This window comes from Rhipicephalus sanguineus, chromosome 11 (assembly GCF_013339695.2).
Source record: "Rhipicephalus sanguineus isolate Rsan-2018 chromosome 11, BIME_Rsan_1.4, whole genome shotgun sequence".
NCBI classification, from domain to species: domain Eukaryota; kingdom Metazoa; phylum Arthropoda; class Arachnida; order Ixodida; family Ixodidae; genus Rhipicephalus; species Rhipicephalus sanguineus.
This window is the reverse complement of record NC_051186.1, coordinates 20,967,583-20,979,167: the sequence shown is the minus strand read 5'-3', so window position 1 is coordinate 20,979,167 and position 11,585 is coordinate 20,967,583. Positions and strand designations below refer to the sequence as shown.

Sequence of the window (11,585 nt, the reverse complement as noted above, 5' to 3'; positions counted from 1 at the left end):
AAGAAAGACTGTTGTTTAAATGGTATATTTGAAAGCTGTCCAATGAAATATGCATAGCAATAGTCTATTGAATCAAGGTATCGAGGTATGATGGAAGTTCATATAGGCACAATTACAACGGTACACAAAGAAGTGGGATGAGTTGAGATGTTATATAAGAAAAAAGAAGGTTGAAATGGTGTGATCAAAGGGAGTTCAGTGAGAAACAATGATGTGTTATTCAACGAAATTATGGAAGCGTGTTGAAATTTGGTTTTGTAAATGTGCTTTATATAATGTTTGAAGAAGTAGCATGGCTACTGAGGGAAAACTGTTCAAGCGGTATGGTCTGAAAGTGTTGGATGAAATAATAATAATGATACGCTATTGAACCATTCTATCGAAATATGGTGGAAGTGGGTTTTAGACATTTTCGGCCGGTGTACGAAGATATCGCATGGATTGTGATGGTATATATAAAAATGAAAGCTTTTGAAGTGGTGTGATCAAAAGGAGTTGAATGAGATACAAATAATAATATGCCAATTAACCAAGTTATAGAAGAATAGTGAAAACTTATTATACGAACGTACTTACTGTGGTATTGAATGAAGCTCCATTTGTCGTAATGGTATATAAATATATTAAAACGGTGCCCGTAACAGTATGGTTGAAGGGAGTTGAATGAAAAACGTGTAACGACACACTATTGTACAAGGGTATCGAAGTATGTTGAAAATTTATTTCATAGGTGTAGTTTGGTTTCAAAACGAAGTAGCATCGCTCAAGATGATCTAAATGTAAAAATAGACTTGTTTAAACAGTATATTTAAAAGCTGTGAACTTATATTTGCATGGAAACAGTCTATTGAATCCAGGTATCGAGGCATGATGGAATTTGATATAGGCGCACTTACAATAATACACAAAGTAGCATGGGTTGAGATGATATATATATCGACAAAAAATGGTCAAAACAGTGTGATCAAAAGGAGTTGAATAAGATTAAAATACTGGTGTGCCATTTAACCAAGAAGTATAGTGAAAAGTGTTTATAAGGACGTACTTACAGTGGTATTCGAAGAAGCTCCATATGTCGTGAGGTATGTACATAGAGTGAAACGTTGGCCGTAATGGTATGGTTGATAGGAATTGAATGAAAAGCGTGTAACGACACACTATTGTACGAGCATATCGAAGCACGTAGGAAATTTATTTCATAGGCGTACTTTGGTGTTCAGTGAAGTAGCATCGCTCGAGATGGTCTAGACGTAAAGAAAGACTGTTGCTTAAATGGTATATTTGAAAGCTGTCAAATGAAATATGCATAGCAATAGTCTATTGAATCAAGGTATCGAGGCATGATGGAAGTTCATATAGGTGCAATTACAACTGTACATGAAGAAGTTGCATGGGTTGAGATGCTATACATCAAGAAAAAGTGTTGAAACGGAGTGATCAAAGGGAGTTCAATGAGAAACAAATGATGTGCTATTCAACGAAATTATGGATGCATGTTGAAATTTGGTTTTTGTAAATGTGCTTTATATAGTGTTTGAAGAAGTAGCATGGATAGTGATGGAAAACTGTTCAAGCGGTCTGGTCTGGAAATGTTGAATGAAATAATAATGATATGCTATTAAACCAATATATCGGAAGTATGGTGGAAATTACTTTATAGACGTTTTATGCTGGTATACGAAAAGGTCGCATGGATTTAGATGGTATGTGTAAAAATAGAAGCTTTTGAAGTGGTGTGATGAAAAGGAGCTGAATGAGATACCAATACTGATGTGCCATGTAACCAAGTTATAGAAGTATAGTGAAAATTGTTTATATGGACATGCTTACGGTGGTATTCGAAGAACCTCCATATGTCGCGACACCGTAACGGCATGGTTGAAAGGAGTTGCATGAAAGACGTTTAATGACACACTATTGTACGAGGATATCGAAGCATGTAGGAACCTTATTTCATAGGTGTACTTTGGTGTTCAGTGAAGTAGCATCTCTCGAGATTGTCTAGACGTAAAGAAAGACTGTTGTTTAAATGGTATATTTGAAAGCTGTCCAATGAAATATGCATAGCAATAGTCTATTGAATCAAGGTATCGAGGTATGATGGAAGTTCATATAGGCACAATTACAACGGTACACAAAGAAGTGGGATGAGTTGAGATGTTATATAATAAAAAAAAAGGTTGATATGGTGTGATCAAAGGGAGTTAAGTGAGAAACAATGATGTGTTATTCAACGAAATTATGGAAGCGTGTTGAAATTTGGTTTTGTAAATGTGCTTTATATAATGTTTGAAGAAGTAGCATGGCTACTGAGGGAAAACTGTTCAAGCGGTATGGTCTGAGAGTGTTGGATGAAATAATAATAATGATACGCTATTGAACCATTCTGTCAAAGTATGGTGGAAGTGGGTTTTAGACATTTTCGGCCGGTGTACGAAGAGGTCGCATGGATTGTGATGGTATATATAAAAATGAAAGCTTTTGAAGTGGTGTGATCAAAAGGAGTTGAATGAGATACAAATAATAATATGCCAATTAACCAAGTTATAGAAGAATAGTGAAAACTTATTATACGAACGTACTTACTGTGGTATTGAATGAAGCTCCATTTGTCGTAATGGTATATAAATATATTAAAACGGTGCCCATAACAGTATCGTTGAAGGGAGTTGAATGAAAAACGTGTAACGACACACACGTTTTTATACGTTTTATGCTGGTATACGAAAAGGTCGCATGGATTTAGATGGTATGTGTAAAAATAGTACGATACCCTTGTATTGTACAAGGGTATCGAAGTATGTTGAAAATTTATTTCATAGGTGTAGTTTGGTTTCAAAACGAAGTAGCATCGCTCAAGATGATCTAAATGTAAAAATAGACTTGTTTAAACAGTATATTTAAAAGCTGTGAACTTATATTTGCATGGAAACAGTCTATTGAATCCAGGTATCGAGGCATGATGGAAATTGATATAGGCGCACTTACAATAATACACAAAGTAGCATGGGTTGAGATGATATATATATCGACAAAAAATGGTCAAAACGGTGTGATCAAAAGGAGTTGAATAAGATAAAAATACTGGTGTGCCATTTAACCAAGAAGTATAGTGAAAAGTGTTTATAAGGACATACTTACAGTGGTATTCGAAGAAGCTCCATATGTCGTGAGTTATGTAAATAGAGTGAAACGTTGGCCGTAACGGTATGGTTGATAGGGATTGAATGAAAAGCGTGTAACGACACACCATTGTACGAGCATATCGAAGCACATAGGAAATTTATTTCATAGGCGTACTTTGGTGTTCAGTGAAGTAGAGATGGTCTAGACGTAAAGAAAGACTGTTGTTTAAACGGTATGGTTGAAAGCTATCAAATTAAACATGCATTGAAATAGTCTATTGAATAGAGGAATGATGGAAGTTGGTATAGGCGCATTTACAACGGGGGTACACCAAGAAGTAGCATGGGTCGAGATGGTATATATAAAAATAAAAGCTTTTGAAGTGGTGTGATCGAAAGGAGTTCAGTGAGATACAAATACTGATCTGCCATTTAACCAAGTTATAGAAGCATAGTGAAAATTGTTTATATAGACGTAGATACAGTGGTATTTGAGAAATCTCCATATGGTCGTGATGGTACATAAATAGCAAGAAACGCTGGCTGTACCCGTACGGTTTGAAGGAGTTGATGTACGAGTAACAGTACGCTATTGAACCAAGTAATCGAAGCATGGTGGAAATTGATGGACGCATTTACATTGGTATTCAACGTAGGACAAAGTGGTGAGACCATGAATTACTGCAGTTTTTGAAATGGTATGGTGAAAAAGGGAGTTGAATGAAATACCAGTAAGCGTGGTGGAAATATATTTCTAAGCGTACTTACAGTGCTATGCGATCAAGTGTAGTGTTGGTCGAGGCTGTTTATGTATGGTGTGTGAAATTTATTCTTGTAAATCGATAAGCCCGCTGTTCAATCGAAATATCACTGTATACCTGAAGTTTGTTTCATAGACGTGGCTATATGGTATTTGAGAAAAAGAAACTGGACAATACATATATATATAAATAATGAAAAAGAGTGGTTGAAATGATAAAGTTGAAATCAGTGCAATGAGCAGTCAATAACAAGAGGCATTTATTCAGAATATCGCAGTATACGAGAAACTGGCTTCATAGACATGCATATATTGGTGCTTGTAAAATAGGATGGGTCGAGATGTATATCAATAATGCGAGACATTGGATTACAGAATGTTGTTGAAATCAGTACAACGAAAAATGGTTAATACTTGAAACATGAATGTCACAGTCCCCCATAAAATATTTTCAATGGCTTGTATGTAATGGCAGTTTGAATAATTGGCGTGGGTTGGTTTGCAAGGTGATGTGAAAAGGTGGTTGGAATCCGTGCAGTATGATGCAGCGATATGCTTTTGAAGGAAAGATCACAGTAAAAGTTGAATTCATAAACGTCCTTATCTTAAAATTCAATCTAGTAGCGTGAGTTGAGTTTGTATATATGTAACGAAAAACTGCTAGTTGAAAAGATATGAATAACAATGACGCGCGTTTGAACTGAGGTATCGAAACGTGGTGGTAATTGATTTTATAAACGTTTTAGGCTGGTATACGAAGAAGTACCATGGATTAGGAGGGTATATATATATATATAAAAAAATATTTTGTAATGGAGTGTTCAAAACCACTTGAAAGAGATACAAATAATAGAATTGTGGTGAAAATTGATTTCATAGACGTAGTTACAGTGGTATTCAAAGAACCTTCGTAGGCCGTTATCGTACATAAGAGGAAAACTGTGGCCATATGATGCACTATTGCCTGAGGATAAGGAAGCACGTTGGAAATTTATTTCATAGGTGTACTTTGGTGCTCAGCGAAGTAGCATCAATAGAGTTTGTCTACACGTAAAGAAAGACTGTTGTTTAAAAGGTATATTTGAAAGCTGTCAAATTATATATGCATACAAATAGTCTTTTGAATCAAGGAATGATGGCAGTTGATATAGGTGCAATTACAACGGTACATCAAGAAGTTGCATGGGCTGAGATGCTACACATAAAAGAAACTGTTGAAACGGAGTGATCAAAGGGAGTTCAATGAGAAAGAAATGATGTGCTATTCAACGAAATTATAGACGGATTTTGAAATTTGGTTTTTGTAAATGTGGTTTATATAGTGTCTGAAGAAGTAGCATGGATAGTGATGGAAAACTGTTCAAGCGGTATGGTCTGGAAGTGTTGAATGAAATAAAATGATACGCTATTGAACCAATATGTCGGAAGTATGGTGGAAATCTACTTTATAGACGTTTTATGCAGGTATACGAAAAGGTCGCATGGATTGAGATGGTATATATAAAAATAGAAGCTTTTGAAGTGGTGTGATGAAAAGGAGTTGAATGAGATACAAATACTGATGTGCCACGTAACCAAGTTATAGAAGTATAGTGAAAATTGTTTATATGGACGTGCTTACGGTGGTATACGAAGAACCTCCATATGTCGCGACACCGTAACGGCATGGTTGAAAGGAGTTGCATGAAACACGTTTAATGACACACTATTGTACGAGGATATCGAAGCATGTAGGAACCTTATTTCATAGGTGTACTTTGGTGATCAGTGAAGTAGCATCGCTCGAGATTGTCTAGACGTAAAGAAAGACTGTTGTTTAAAGGGTATATTTGAAAGCTGTCCAATGAAATATGCATAGCAATAGTCTATTGAATCAAGGTATCGAGGCATGATGGAAGTTCATATAGGCACAATTACAACGGTACACAAAAAAATGGGATGAGTTGAGATGTTATATAATAAAAAAAAGGTTGATATGGTGTGATCAAAGGGAGTTCAGTGAGAAACAAAGAATGATGTGTTATTCAACGAAATTATGGAAGCATGTTGAAATTTGGTTTTGTAAATGTGCTTTATATAATGTTTGAAGAAGTAGCATGGCTAGGTGAGGGAGAACTGTTCAAGCGGTATGGTCTCACATTTTCGGCCAGTGTACGAAGAGGTCGTATGGATTGAGATTTTATATATAAAAACGAAAGCTTTTGAAGTGGTGTGATAAAAAGGAGTTGAATGAGCTACAAATAATAATATGCCAATTAACCAAGTTATAGAAGAATAGTGAAAATTTATACGAACGTAGTTACGGGTGGTATTCAAAGAAGCTCCATATGTCGTGATGGTATGTAAATAGAGTAAAATGTTGGCCGTAATAGTATGGTTGATAGGAGTTGAATGAAAAACGTGTAATGACACACTATGGTGCGAGGATATCGAAGTATGTTGAAAATTTATTTCATAGGCGTAGTTTGGCTTCAAAACGAAGTAGCTTCGCTCAAGATGGATCTACATGCAAAAATAGACTTTTTAAACGGTATATTTAAAAGCTGTGAATTTATATGTGCATGGAAATAGTCTTTTGAATCAAGGTATCGAGGCATGATGGAATTTGATATAGGCGCACTTACAACGGTACACAAAGTAGCATGGGCTGAGATATTATATATAAAGACATAAAACGGTCAAAACGGTGTGATCAAAAGGAGTTGAATGAGATGAAAATACTGGTGTGCCATTTAACCAAGATGTATGTGAAAAGTTTTTACAAGGACGTACTTACAGTGGTATTCGAAGAAGCTCCATATGTCGTGATGGTATGTATATAGAGTGAAACATTGGCCGTAACGGTATGGTTGATAGGAGTTGAATGAAAAACATGTAATGACACACTATTGTACGAGCATATCGAAGGATGTAGGAAATTTATTTCATAGGCGTACTTTGGTGTTCAGTGAAGTAGCATCGCTCGAGATGGTCTAGACGTAAAGAAAGACTGTTGCTTAAATGGTATATTTGAAACCTGTCAAATGAAATATGCATAGCAATAGTCTATTGAATCAAGGTATCGAGGCATGATGGAAGTTCATATAGGTGCAATTACAACTGTACATGAATTTGCATGGGTTGAGATGCTATACATAAAAAAAAAGTGTTGAAACGGAGTGATCAAAGGGAGTTCAATGAGAAACAAATGATGTGCTATTCAACGAAATTATGGATGCATGTTGAAATTTGGTTTTTGTAAATGTGCTTTATATAGTGTTTGAAGAAGTAGCATGGATAGTGATGGAAAACTGTTCAAGCGGTCTGGTCTGGAAATGTTGAATGAAATAATAATGATACGCTATTAAACCAATATATCGGAAGTATGGTGGAAATTACTTTATAGACGTTTTATGCTGGTATACGAAAAGGTCGCATGGATTTAGATGGTATATATAAAAATAGAAGCTTTTGAAGTGGTGTGATGAAAAGGAGTTGAATGAGATACAAATACTGATGTGCCATGTAACCAAGTTATAGCAGTATAGTGAAAATTGTTTATATCGACATGCTTACGGTGGTATTCGAAGAACCTCCATATGTCGCGACACCGTAACGGCATGGTTGAAAGGAGTTGCATGAAAGACGTTTAATGACACACTATTGTACGAGGATATCGAAGCATGTAGGAACCTTATTTCATAGGTGTACTTTGGTGTTCAGTGAAGTAGCATCGCTCGAGATTGTCTAGACGTAAAGAAAGACTGTTGTTTAAATGGTATATTTGAAAGCTGTCCAATGAAATATGCATAGCAATAGTCTATTGAATCAAGGTATCGAGGTATGATGGAAGTTCATATAGGCACAATTACAACGGTACACAAAGAAGTGGGATGAGTTGAGATGTTATATAATAAAAAAAAGGTTGATATGGTGTGATCAAAGGGAGTTCAGTGAGAAACAATGATGTGTTATTCAACGAAATTATGGAAGCGTGTTGAAATTTGGTTTTGTAAATGCGCTTTATATAATGTTTGAAGAAGTAGCATGGCTACTGAGGGAAAACTGTTCAAGCGGTATGGTCTGAAAGTGTTGGATGAAATAATAATAATGATACGCTATTGAACCATTCTATCGAAGTATGGTGGAAGTGGGTTTTAGACACTTTCGGCCGGTGTACGAAGAGTTCGCATGGATTGTGATGGTATATATAAAAATGAAAGCTTTTGAAGTGGTGTGATCAAAAGGAGTTGAATGAGATACAAATAATAATAGGCCAATTAACCAAGTTATAGAAGAATAGTGAAAACTTTTATACGAACGTACTTACTGTGGTATTGAATGAAGCTCCATTTGTCGTAATGGTATATAAATATATTAAAATGGTGCCCGTAACAGTATCGTTGAAGGGAGTTGAATGAAAAACGTGTAACGACACACTATTGTACAAGGGTATCGAAGTATGTTGAAAATTTATTTCATAGGTGTAGTTTGGTTTCAAAACGAAGTAGCATCGCTCAAGATGATCTAAATGTAAAAATAGACTTGTTTAAACAGTATATTTAAAAGCTGTGAACTTATATTTGCATGGAAACAGTCTATTGAATCCAGGTATCGAGGCATGATGGAATTTGATATAGGCGCACTTACAATAATACACAAAGTAGCATGGGTTGAGATGATATATATATCGACAAAAAATGGTCAAAAAGGTGTGATTAAAAGGAGTTGAATAAGATAAAAATACTGGTGTGCCATTTAACCAAGAAGTATAGTGAAAAGTGTTTATAAGGACGTACTTACAGTGGTATTCGAAGAAGCTCCATATGTCGTGAGGTATGTACATAGAGTGAAACGTTGGCCGTAACGGTATGGTTGATAGGAATTGAATGAAAAGCGTGTAACGACACACCATTGTACGAGCATATCGAAGCACGTAGGAAATTTATTTCATAGGCGTACTTTGGTGTTCACTGAAGTAGCATCGCTCGAGATGGTCTAGACATAAAAGAAAGACTGTTGTTTAAACGGTATGGTTGAAAGCTATCAAATTGAACATGCATTGAAATAGTCTATTGAATAGAGGAATGATGGAAGTTGGTATAGGCGCATTTACAACAAGAAGTAGCATGGGTCGAGATGGTATATATAAAAATAAAAGCTTTTGAAGTGGTGTGATCAAAAGGAGTTCAGTGAGATACAAATACTGATCTGCCATTTAACCAAGTTATAGAAGCATAGTGAAAATTGTTTATATAGACGTAGATACAGTGGTATTTGAGAAATCTCCATATGGTCGTGATGGTACATAAATAGCAAGAAACGCTGGCTGTGCCCGTACGGTTTGAAGGAGCTGATGTACGAGTAACACTACGCTATTGAACCAAGTAATCGAAGCACGGTGGAAATTGATGGACGCATTTACATTGGTATTCAACGTAGGACAAAGTGGTGAGACCATAAATTACTGCAGTTTTTGAAATGGTATGGTGAAAAAGGGAGTTGAATGAAATACCAGTAAGCGTGGTGGAAATATATTTCTAAGCGTACTTACAGTGCTATGCGATCAAGTGTAGTGTTGGTCGAGGCTGTTTATGTATGGTGTGTGAAATTTATTCTTGTAAATCGATAAGCCCGCTGTTCAATCGAAATATCACTGTATACCTGAAGTTTGTTTCATAGACGTGGCTATATGGTATTTGAGAAAAAGAAACTGGACAATACATATATATATAAATAATGAAAAAGAGTGGTTGAAATGATAAAGTTGAAATCAGTGCAATGAGCAGTCAATAACAAGAGGCATTTATTCAGAATATCGCAGTATACGAGAAACTGGCTTCATAGACATGCATATATTGGTGCTTGTAAAATAGGATGGGTCGAGATGTATATCAATAATGCGAGACATTGGATTACAGAATGTTGTTGAAATCAGTACAACGAAAAATGGTTAATACTTGAAACATGAATGTCACAGTCCCCCATAAAATATTTTCAATGGCTTGTATATAATGGCAATTTGAATAATTGGCGTGGGTTGGTTTGCAAGGTGATGTGAAAAGGTGGCTGGAATCCGTGCAGTATGATGCAGCGATATGCTTTTGAAGGAAAGATCACAGTAAAAGTTGAATTCATAAACGTCCTTATCTTAATATTCAATGGAGTAGCGTGAGTTGAGTTTGTATATATGTAACGAAAAACTGCTAGTTGAAAAGATATGAATAACAATGACACGCGTTTGAACTGAGGTATCGAAACGTGGTGGTAATTGATTTTATAAACGTTTTAGGCTGGTATACGAAGAAGTACCATGGATTAGGAGGGTATATATATATATATATAAAAAATATTTTGTAATGGAGTGTTCAAAACCACTTGAAAGAGATACAAATAATAGAATTGTGGTGAAAATTGATTTCATAGACGTAGTTACAGTGGTATTCAAAGAACCTTCGTAGGCCGTTATCGTACATAAGAGGAAAACTGTGGCCATATGATGCACTATTGCCTGAGGATAAGGAAGCACGTTGGAAATTTATTTCATAGGTGTACTTTGGTGCTCAGCGAAGTAGCATCAATAGAGTTTGTCTACACGTAAAGAAAGACTGTTGTTTAAAAGGTATATTTGAAAGCTGTCAAATTATATATGCATACAAATAATCTTTTGAATCAAGGAATGATGGCAGTTGATATAGGTGCAATTACAACGGTACATCAAGAAGTTGCATGGGCTGAGATGCTACACATAAAAGAAACTGTTGAAACGGAGTGATCAAAGGGAGTTCAATGAGAAAGAAATGATGTGCTATTCAACGAAATTATAGACGGATTTTGAAATTTGGTTTTTGTAAATGTGGTTTATATAGTGTCTGAAGAAGTAGCATGGATAGTGATGGAAAACTGTTCAAGCGGTATGGTCTGGAAGTGTTGAATGAAATAAAATGATACGCTATTGAACCAATATGTCGGAAGTATGGTGGAAATCTACTTTATAGACGTTTTATGCAGGTATACGAAAAGGTCGCATGGATTGAGATGGTATATATAAAAATAGAAGCTTTTGAAGTGGTGTGATGAAAAGGAGTTGAATGAGATACAAGTACTGATGTGCCACGTAACCAAGTTATAGAAGTATAGTGAAAATTGTTTATATGGACGTGCTTACGGTGGTATACGAAGAACCTCCATATGTTGCGACACCGTAACGGCATGGTTGAAAGGAGTTGCATGAAACACGTTTAATGACACACTATTGTACGAGGATATCGAAGCATGTAGGAACCTTATTTCATAGGTGTACTTTGGTGATCAGTGAAGTAGCATCGCTCGAGATTGTCTAGACGTAAAGAAAGACTGTTGTTTAAAGGGTATATTTGAAAGCTGTCCAATGAAATATGCATAGCAATAGTCTATTGAATCAAGGTATCGAGGCATGATGGAAGTTCATATAGGCACAATTACAACGGTACACAAAAAAATGGGATGAGTTGAGATGTTATATAATAAAAAAAAGGTTGATATGGTGTGATCAAAGGGAGTTCAGTGAGAAACAAAGAATGATGTGTTATTCAACGAAATTATGGAAGCATGTTGAAATTTGGTTTTGTAAATGTGCTTTATATAATGTTTGAAGAAGTAGCATGGCTAGGTGAGGGAGTACTGTTCAAGCGGTATGGTCTCACATTTTCGGCCAGTGTACGAAGAGGTCGTATGGATTG

The 11,585-nt window shown here is 35.7% G+C and overlaps 1 long non-coding RNA gene across 17 annotated transcripts in view; it reads left to right on the top strand.

Annotated features, from left to right (window-relative positions):
* The window catches only part of LOC119374435 (uncharacterized), a 47,589-nt gene that overhangs the window by 18,133 nt on the left and 17,871 nt on the right, over positions 1 to 11,585 (top strand). For 10 of the 17 annotated variants that reach the window (XR_007414425.1, XR_007414413.1, XR_007414427.1 and 7 more), the window contains one exon: positions 5,636 to 7,030. This is a non-coding gene — a long non-coding RNA (uncharacterized LOC119374435). Of the gene's footprint in view, positions 1 to 5,635; positions 7,031 to 7,165; positions 7,706 to 11,161; positions 11,516 to 11,585 lie in introns of all 17 variants that reach the window. The other 7 variants (XR_007414421.1, XR_007414416.1, XR_007414423.1 and 4 more) reach the window with 6 other exon arrangements.